At 34.2% G+C, this 9,622-nt stretch overlaps 1 long non-coding RNA gene across 17 annotated transcripts; it reads right to left on the reverse strand.

The window, feature by feature from the left end:
• Positions 417 to 8,658, reverse strand: LOC107630734. 17 transcript variants are annotated; one of them, XR_002361816.1, is made up of 11 exons: positions 8,272 to 8,658; positions 7,421 to 7,648; positions 6,997 to 7,031; positions 5,376 to 6,900; positions 4,533 to 4,702; positions 3,274 to 3,464; positions 2,245 to 2,638; positions 1,696 to 1,794; positions 1,362 to 1,597; positions 1,174 to 1,265; positions 417 to 1,087 (listed from the first exon to the last, which is right to left on the reverse strand). It is a non-coding gene; the product is annotated as an uncharacterized LOC107630734 (long non-coding RNA). The 17 variants fall into 17 exon arrangements; XR_002361793.1 differs by having other exon boundaries at positions 417 to 1,265; positions 1,366 to 1,597; positions 5,376 to 6,675; positions 6,785 to 6,900; positions 8,272 to 8,657; XR_002361780.1 differs by having other exon boundaries at positions 417 to 1,265; positions 1,366 to 1,597; positions 5,376 to 6,680; positions 6,785 to 6,900; positions 8,272 to 8,657.

The raw sequence follows: 9,622 nt of genomic DNA on the forward strand, positions 1-9,622 counted from the left end.
TTTTGGAATGAGAACAAATTTCTAAACTAACTTCTACATTGATGTTTCCAGTAACATAGCACTACAAGAAAAATTCAGAGTATCATTGAATTTACCAGGGAATTTTTTATCAAAACCAATCTGACGGTATAACCCTCGCTAGTAACAAATTACCGTCGGCTTTTTCAATCCGCCAGTAGTTACCGTCGAATTCTGCGACATTCTTTGCCTATACCCTATTTAATTGCCGATGAAAAATTTTTGTCGGTAATTTTGGCGCTTCACTATGCTCTTTCCCACATGATTACCATTAGATTTTTTTTCTGTAAGTTCGACAGTAAATTCAATTATTTTAAAAAAAAATATTTATGCTCAATTAGTGATCAAATTATTTTTTATTTTAATTTTTTTTGCACAATTAGTAGTCAAATTCTAAATAATTGGAACCAAATATGGTAAATTAAATATCAAGTGTACAAATAAAATAAAAAGTCAAATAAATAAAATACAATGAAATAGTCTAGAACAAAACTCTAATCACTAAAGATCTTGATAGTCGTCGTTATCGTTGTCATCCTTGAGCTAGTCATGCTGAGGTGATAGACTAGGCGGTGGTGCCGATGCTCCACCAGAAGTGCCACTACCATCGGCAGCATCGCTGCCACTAGCACGCATCTGATCTTGATACACTGGCATCTGTTGCTCCATCTATTGAAATTGCTTCAGCTCTCGCTTCCACTCTAGCCTAAGGGAATTTGTGTCTGACACGCGTGTGAAGATCTCCTGATATCTCTCATTAGACTACTATATCTGCTGAGCCTGTTGGTGAAGCCTTTGAGTGAGCTCTAACACCTGCTCCCTCAAATCGACGTCATCCTTGGAGAAACAGGACTGTTGGTGGCAGAGGCAAATGAAGGTCTCAATGTGGAGGTGCGGAGGTTGTCGGCAAAGAATGATCCCAGCTCGTAGATGCGATTCTTGTACGGATCAGATGTGGTCTCGTGCCAAACTATGTTAGGATCGACTTCTGATGCAACGGAGTTGTTGTTTTCGTCTCTAATATGCTGAGATTGTTGGGTTGCGGCCTCTAATCTCTGTGTGTAGAACTCTTGTGTAACACATGTTATGATTAGGACTGCAATTAATTGAAAATTTTATATCACATGATGTTTACTCACATAATGATACGCATACCACTGATAAGTAAATCTCTCCTTATTCTGTTTCAAAGTGTGAGTATACTTGAAAGTCTCCGTTATCATCGCATCACGATCCAACGACTTTGACTACACACATTGAAATAATATATTAAATTAAGTAATAATGACATTATATTTCAAAGACAAAATGAACTTAATAACAAAATAAAACAAGTTACATACCAACCTGGACAAAATAATGGCCCTGTTAGCTCTGTTTGTGAGATGGTGATTCTTGAACCCCTCATTAGTCTCTCAATGGACATACAATGCCTTCTTGATGTCCGGGTGGAGCCAAATAGTGAGGTGGCCATGCCTCTCACGTAGTCCTCCAACATCTACTGAAGTCGCCTTGCCATCTAATGGTTGAAGATCTTCCTGATCGTGGCATCGTGAGTCTTGTCCTATATAAATTTATCCTGCACAAAGGATATTTAGCACTAGTTAATCGAGATTAAATACATAATTAAACAAAATAGAGGATATAAACTAAAGTTTGAATATGTTGAGTTTTTACTGCCCACTTCCGAAACCATCACTCTCTGGTCTTAGTAGGGATCTTCTTATAGCTCGGCCATGGGTGGTCGTACATCAGTTTGATGACATTAGTACACTCCTGTATAGATGCATTGTTATTTGGCGCAAACATATCAATAGAAAACTTAATATTAATAGTTTACTAAAAAATTATTTGAAGTAACCTATAAAATCCAATTATACTTAGATTTTCAGAAATTTTGTCAGAGTTTCATCTATAACTAGAAGGTGCCAAAAATACTATCTATCAACAATTCACTTAAGCAATTCACAAAAAACTAATATGAAATTATTTGACTTAAGCAACATTATCCATTAACAATAAAAAATTCTCAAACACTTTCATCAGTTCAAACCTACTAACCTAAATCGAATCTATCTTAACAACCTAAATCCACTAAAACCAGAAAATTGAGTGTAACTAAATTAAACTAACTAACTAAAATGAAAAACTTAAGATTAGCAACCACATATGTTGAATAATAATGTCAAAATAGTTTTCATATAAAAGAGTTCAAATAGTACTCACGCCGTCAAACTATCAGGCTAAATCGTCATCCGTACGTACGATGGGAGGTGGTGAAGGAGCATCTGGCTAGGATTCTAAGAGGATTCTAGCAACGCCAGTGTCTGTCGCTGGAGGTGTAGTCCTCGAAATAGTGGGCTACTAAGCATATGGATGTGGTGGAGGAGTCCACTCTGGTGAAGCAGTCGGACGACTTCCTAGTGGCAGGGATGGCACAACAGAAGGAACTATGTAGTTTGGGTTAAGGACCATGATGAACGGCTGATTCTGTGCACCGATTGCCTGTGATGTCCCAGGGGTAGAGGGCAATGACTAGAAGTCCTATGGGTACCAATAGACACCCTCTCTCTACCACGATCACGAGGTTGATTCGTGCTACCTCTGCCTGCCGTCATGTCTGCAAAGAGCAAATCAGCAAACACATATCTCCCAAAAATAATATAATAGCAAAAATTTGTCACAACCTACAACTCAGAGAAACACATGGGTGCTATATAACTTAGTAAGAGAAACTCATTAATTAAAATGAAGTACATAGCAAGTATGGTTCAATATAACTTGAAAATTTTTCAAAAAGATGTTAACAGACCAAATCATCAATCCAACTTCATAATTTCAACGCATGCCAAATCAATTACCTAAACTTTGCGAAGTATCAATATTAAAAAATTTTAGGCTCTAGTATGTTCACAACAATTAAGTGCACAAACTTGATAACCAAAGCAATAATCAATATGAACAAGCAATAATCAATATGAACAAGCATCACCAAGTAACAAGAAAAAGTTCAATATGAATATTCAACACAGTCAAGCATTTAACTAAATAGTTCCAGCAACATATTCATCAGAACTTAAGAAATTCCGAACTCTTCTAGCAGTCTCAGAACCTAGTAACTTATTTTAATCCTATCTTAGCCACCTAAATCCACTAAAATAGAAAATAACTCTAACTAAGCTAAGTAACAAAAAATCAAATTAATGAAACTAAAGTTAACCAAAACATAATTGATAATGAGATTTGATTAAGAACCTGGGTTGCAGCAACAGAAAGGAAATGAAGCTTAGGGAAGGAGTTGTAGTGGCTGTCGGAGAGAAAGGAGTTGTAGTGGCTACTAGAGGGGAAGGAGTTGCAGTAGCTGCCAGAGTTGCATCGAAGCTCGCCTGAAGAAGAGACGGATATCGAGAGGAGACTGCCAGAGTGGAAGGCGGCCTGAGATGTCACTAAGGGAGAGACGGGAAGGTTAGAGAGAGAGTGACAGATGAGAGGGCAGAGTTGTATTGAAGCTCGCCTATCCCACTACAAAAAAACTTGGTAACTACGGCGGTTTTTTACGGTTACTACGACATTTGAACTGCCATTATTACAAACCGCCATAATTTGAAGCGCCATTTGGTTATTACGGCGGTTTTCAAAAAACCACCACAATTACCTGGTTAAAACGGCAGTTTTTGAGTTGGGTTAAAATGGCGGTTCAAACCGCCGTTATTTCAATCTAAAATGGCATTTTTTGTTGGTTAAAACGGCGGTTCAAACCGTCATTATTTCCAAGGTAAAATGGTATTTTTTGTTGGTTAAAACGGTGTTTATGAACCGCCATTTTTATCCTAATAGAGTGCATTTTAGTTAGTTAAAATGGCATTTAAAATCGTCGCTTTTACCGGGTTAAAACGACATTTTTGGTTGGTTAAAACGGCACTTTTGAATCGCCGTTTTTACTCTGACATTGGCATTTTTATTGGTTAAAACGGCATTTGAAATGCTATTTTGGCATTTTTATTGGTTAAAACGGCGTTTGAAACCGCTATTTTTACAAGGTTAAAATGGCATTTCATGTTTAAAATAGCAGTTACAAATCACCATTTTTACTGGGTAAAAGTGATATTTTTTATCACGTTAAACGAATAATTTTTTTATTAAAATTTCAAAATAACAAAAATATTATATAACTCATAAACAAAATACTAAACAAAATATATGACTTTTTAGTATTGAAAATGAAAGAAATAACTCTTATACATAGTATCAAACATAGCATAATTTAACTATAAATGTCTTAACATGTAACTCTTAATACATAAAATCTCCATCACATTTCACGCTACTCTGTTGCTCGATCCAGAAGACCTACTTCCTAACTCTTTTGCCAATGGAATCTTACTCTCTTGATCCAATTCATATAATAAAAAATATAATTTAAAAACATAATAAAAAAGAATAAATAGATAAACCATTTAGAATAGTTGACTTAACCATAATAAGAAAAACATAATAAAACTATAAGTACTTACTGGAAGAAGCATTAAAACACCAATAGGAACAACTGAAACCATGCAATCAGCATTCTTTTAAGCGTTTTCTTCTTCTTCTCAGTCAATTCATCCCCAATCAGAGCCTTTCTAAGCAAAACCTGTAGCAGCAGCGACATCAATAGCTAGAAGTTGAGTTCCTTACCGACATCCTGCTCATTGAGTAGCAAATTTCAAATCCAGACAAGTCTCAGATGTTATATAGACAACTTGTAATTTGGTCAAAACTTTAATTTCTATTCACTTTATGGAATAGTGGGCACTGTCAATATTACCAACACTGCATAATAAATATCATGCTACCCAATTTTCTATTTTAGTTTCTATAGATAGCAATTAATCTATACTTATATAAAATGAGAATCATTTATATCAGTATATCTATGTCTATATCTATTCTTATATATTGCCATAGTTATTAAATTTAACTAGTTTGTTTAGCCGATTGAACCGCGTCCATTCAAGGAATCAAACTAGATATCTTTAGACATTAAACTTGATTACACATATAATCCTTAACCACTAAATTATAGTTTATTTTTTGCTTTTGTATTTTATATATATATATGCAAGACGCTAGTAATAATGATGATGATGCCATATTACATTTTCAAAGAATGCATACATTAATACACAACAATATCATCCCATGATTGAAAATACACAACACAACATCAAATGAACATAACTTTATAGTGAACAATGATAAACTCGAGTGGGTATATAATATAAACCAAAGCTAATCATGTCAGAATCAGATCTCATAATTTTAAGGAAATCATACAAACTAACTAGTTTAAAGAAAAAAACTGCACTTAATCATACCTCCTTAAGTAATCTTCCTCCAGATGTGGCATTAGGGTTGGAACAAGGATTTTTAAACCATTGGATTGATTTAACAGTAGCCATGCAACCCAAAGCATGTGCAGAGTTAGAATGTCCATGCAAGAGAGCCTTGAGTTAACTAGAACAAGAGGACATATCACATTAATATGACATCAAGATACTGTTGAGGAACATGGCTTTCCATAAACACAAAATATTAGGACTAAAAGCTAAATGGCTAAATCAAATATCAAATATTTATAAAAATTTGGAACTTAAAAATAGAAAAACCATGATTTGTTGCATCCAGAAGCACTGAAAAATAAAAATAATAAAAAATATATAAAAAGAATGTGGGAAAGTTTTTAATAACTCAAATATAGTTGTGCGTATATAATTATAAAGGTTAGCTAATAACCTAAAGTTTTTAATTTTTTTCCTTACAAATTTGCTATATAGTTATCTATCATTTGACTAAAAAGTGAATTAAGAGTATTAGTAAAGGAAGTAAATTAAACAAAGAAAATTTTAATTTTTTCAATACATTAAATACATAAAAACTTACAAAATCAATATTTACTTTATATTTATAATATTTTTTAACTAATACTTATCAACGTTTTAAACCTAAATATTAAATTTTAAATTAACTATAAATCCTAGTAGCATAAAAATAAAACATTGACTATAAAATCTCAACAAAGATAACCGAAATATTTCTACTCCAACACTCATTAACAAGTACTCGCTGAAACAATGGATCAACCATATGCATTCCTTCAACACCTTGTATAACTAAAGAAAAGTTCAGGTCCAAATGAGATTATAGAAATTTAGGGAAGTAGGTGCAACTATTTTAATTTAGAAATCTAAATAGACAATGGAACAACTAAAGAATGAAAACGTCTTAAGAAACCAAGACAGAAAAGCAAGAAACTTTTGCTTTTTGAAAGATCTAGAGAGTAGAAACCATATGCAATATTTTTCTTACATAGAAAATTGCATTACTGTGAGCATAGCTCTAATATATTATCACGTTGATGTGTGTTAAGTGAGTAACTGATTCTTGTTCTATTTTTTTCATTCATATTTATTCATTGGAGAAAGTAATATCAACAGATAAGATCATTAGAGGGAAATGAGGAGAGTTTGAAATTAAAATGACGACTTCAAATTATGCAAGCTCATAAAATTCTTGCCTGGTTCCATAATCAATGCTCCAATATTATTGGACCCTCTATATCTAGATAACCGTTTTGATAAGTAAGATGAATAGACTACAGCAAGCTCAGAAGTATCCCTGCCCTTGAGAAATATTTTGTCACGTGAAGCAAAGGCTGTGAAAATGTCAACAAAGAATATGATGATATTCTAAACAAAGGAATTAGTGTTGGAATTTTGAAACTTACTAATGTTACCAAGTTTCAGATTTTCAATCTGAAACCCTTCAGGCAACAAAAGACTCCACGTATTGTTGCTCATAAAGACAGAAGGAGGATCCACAAAAAGACCTATTTCTGTGTACCTATGAAATTAAGAATTGAAACTTATATTAGAAGGGTTTCAGAAGTATAAACTAGTTTAGAAAACAATAGTACAGGAGAGGAATCTCAAAAACAACCTCCAAGCATTTATCAGCTTCCAACACCTTTAATACTGCAACATTGACCAAGAGCCCATGTTAACTGGATGTCAAAACTAAGGTATGAGCATATAAATGACAATCTTGTCAAGTTTCAAACATAGTAAAGCTTCCTTCAATTTTCTAGTGCTCAATCTTCAAGTTAGTGAATGAAGATGTTTCATTTCCTTCTTTTGTTTGTTTTCTTTTCCTTTAAGTAACATGAGTTGGAACAATACTATATTGTTTCCTAGTTTCATCACTTCTAAAACAAATTGTTAAAATCAAATTGGGTTATTCTTTATTGCAGAATTATGTTCAATCATTGCTGTCACTGACACTGCGGTAAAATAATAAACCGGTGGAAGTTAAATTGAATATAACTAACGGCTTTTCATTCAAGAAAGTGAAGTAAATTTCTTACTTGGTTCACAAAGCTCACTAGACCTGCCAATCTCTCCATTGCAGTAGACATGTTTGGAGTGTTAGTTTGTTCTTCAAGTTGTCCTGCTGCTACAGATTCTAAAACCATTTGTTGAAGTTTGTCCATGCCTTGTGAAAGAGCATCTTCTGCTTGCTGACAAGATTTTCCAAGGTTGCTTATGTTTGACCTTTGTTGCTCTGTCATGGTTTCAATCCTAGGGACCAGAATCTGCAATCAAAATGGTTTTCTTTTTTAATTATTAATAATGCATCATATTACCATTTACATGCAAAGTTGGTGCTCTCATTCACAATGAGGAAGCTTTCTCAACATCTTTTATTTAACTAGATAGTAAGCATCATCTTTAGAATTTCAGAGGGGCAAAGGCCTCCAATCCAGAAGAAAAATTGTTCAAACACCTTTAAGATCTTTTATATACCTATGGATCAGCAAGAAAATTAAAAATTGAAAGCCAAAATACACACTTACATCATTCAAACATTAACACAACATTCATGGAACAGATTAGCAGTGCTTTGTGTCTCTTCATTATTGCATTTAACCATCATTCAAACACTTACATCAGAAAATACACACACGCCATGTTTTGTACTAATTTCGAACAAACGATGCAAATTAATCAGTTCAATCGAATATATTAGGTCTCAAACTAAATAAAATCAGAAGCAAAAAAAACAACAACACAATAGAAAATATAGCAGTAACAAGCTAACAACAACAACATCACAAAAGATCAATGAAAGTTAAAAACACAATAATAAAAACAGAACCAGCATTCCTTATTTCTTCCTACTAGAGCATGAAGTAGATCTAAAAGAACGAAGAGTTACCTATTAGAAGTGATAGAGATCGCAATGGAGCAGAGGTGAATGACGGCGATGAGATGAGTGGCAATCTTCATATCCAATCCAAATCATAGAAGCTCGCTGAAGACAGCGTTTCAGTTCACAGCACACAATCTCATCGGAGGAGAACGCCGAGAAAATCGTCGCCGGAGCATTCGCTGGAGCAAATCATCACCGGATCATTCACTGGAGCAGATCGTTGTCGGAGCAGTCGCTGGTGCAGAAGGTTGCCAGAGCAGAGCACATATCGTCGTTTTTGGATTTGACAGTGGTGGCAACGCGTGTTAGGGTTTTCCTTGTTGGGGGAACACATTCGATTTAAGATATTTGGGTTTTCTTGCTTTTCAATTTTCCTTCGTTTGGGCCTTTTTTTTTAACAATGTGTTCTTATAATGGCGGTTTTAACCACCAAAATTACCAAAAATTGCCATTTTATTCAAATTAATTATGGCAGCATCATAAAATGCCATAATACTTGAATATTACGGTGGTTTTAAAGAACCGCCATAATATAAATGCCATCTTAAATCTCATTTTTTGTAGTGTTCGGAGAGGCAGATGACGATAGGCTGCTGCCAGAGGGGGTTGCTAGAGACATCCTTAACGGGGAGAGAGAGAGAGCTGGAGATGAGAGGGTGAGGAGAGAGAGTGAGAGGGTTCCCAATTCAAAATGAGGGGGAGAGGGTTCCCAATCCAAATTTAGGGTACGATTATCGTCGGATTTATCGGCGGATAAATTCACCGGAAACGAATCAACTAGTGAACAAAACGCAGCGTTGCACTAATTAGGTTTACTGTTGGAAAAATCTGACCATAAATTCGACAGTAATTAATGCGCCAATTTTTTTTCGTCTAATTATTTCGGGAGATTTTACCATCGGTAACCCTAATCCGGTCAACCCCGTTTAGTTGTTAGACATGATCTGCTTCTTCCATGGCCCTACCTATGCGTGATCCTTGCATGGTTCTCTCTGAAAACTTTTTAATTAAACTTTGAAAATGAACCAAATGAATAATTCACAAATCTTTATATAACCTCACGCATAAATCGCGACTAACTCTTTGCGGTCTTGCATATAGAGAAGTCTTCATAAAATACAACAATATCTAGTGGTTTTGGCCCATCAAAAGTTTCATAAACTGCAACACTGTCAAGCGGTTTTGGCCCATCAAAATCTTTATATAAATTGTGACATCTTAGGACAGTTTATGTTTAAACTCTCAAAAATTTAACACCTTGAATGATTTATATAGAGCAAGTACATTATTGAAATATAACTATTATCCAATTATTGTATTTAAATTTTAAAATTTATTTTTATTTAAATATGTAATT

This window comes from Arachis ipaensis, chromosome B01 (assembly GCF_000816755.2).
Source record: "Arachis ipaensis cultivar K30076 chromosome B01, Araip1.1, whole genome shotgun sequence".
NCBI lineage: Eukaryota > Viridiplantae > Streptophyta > Magnoliopsida > Fabales > Fabaceae > Arachis > Arachis ipaensis.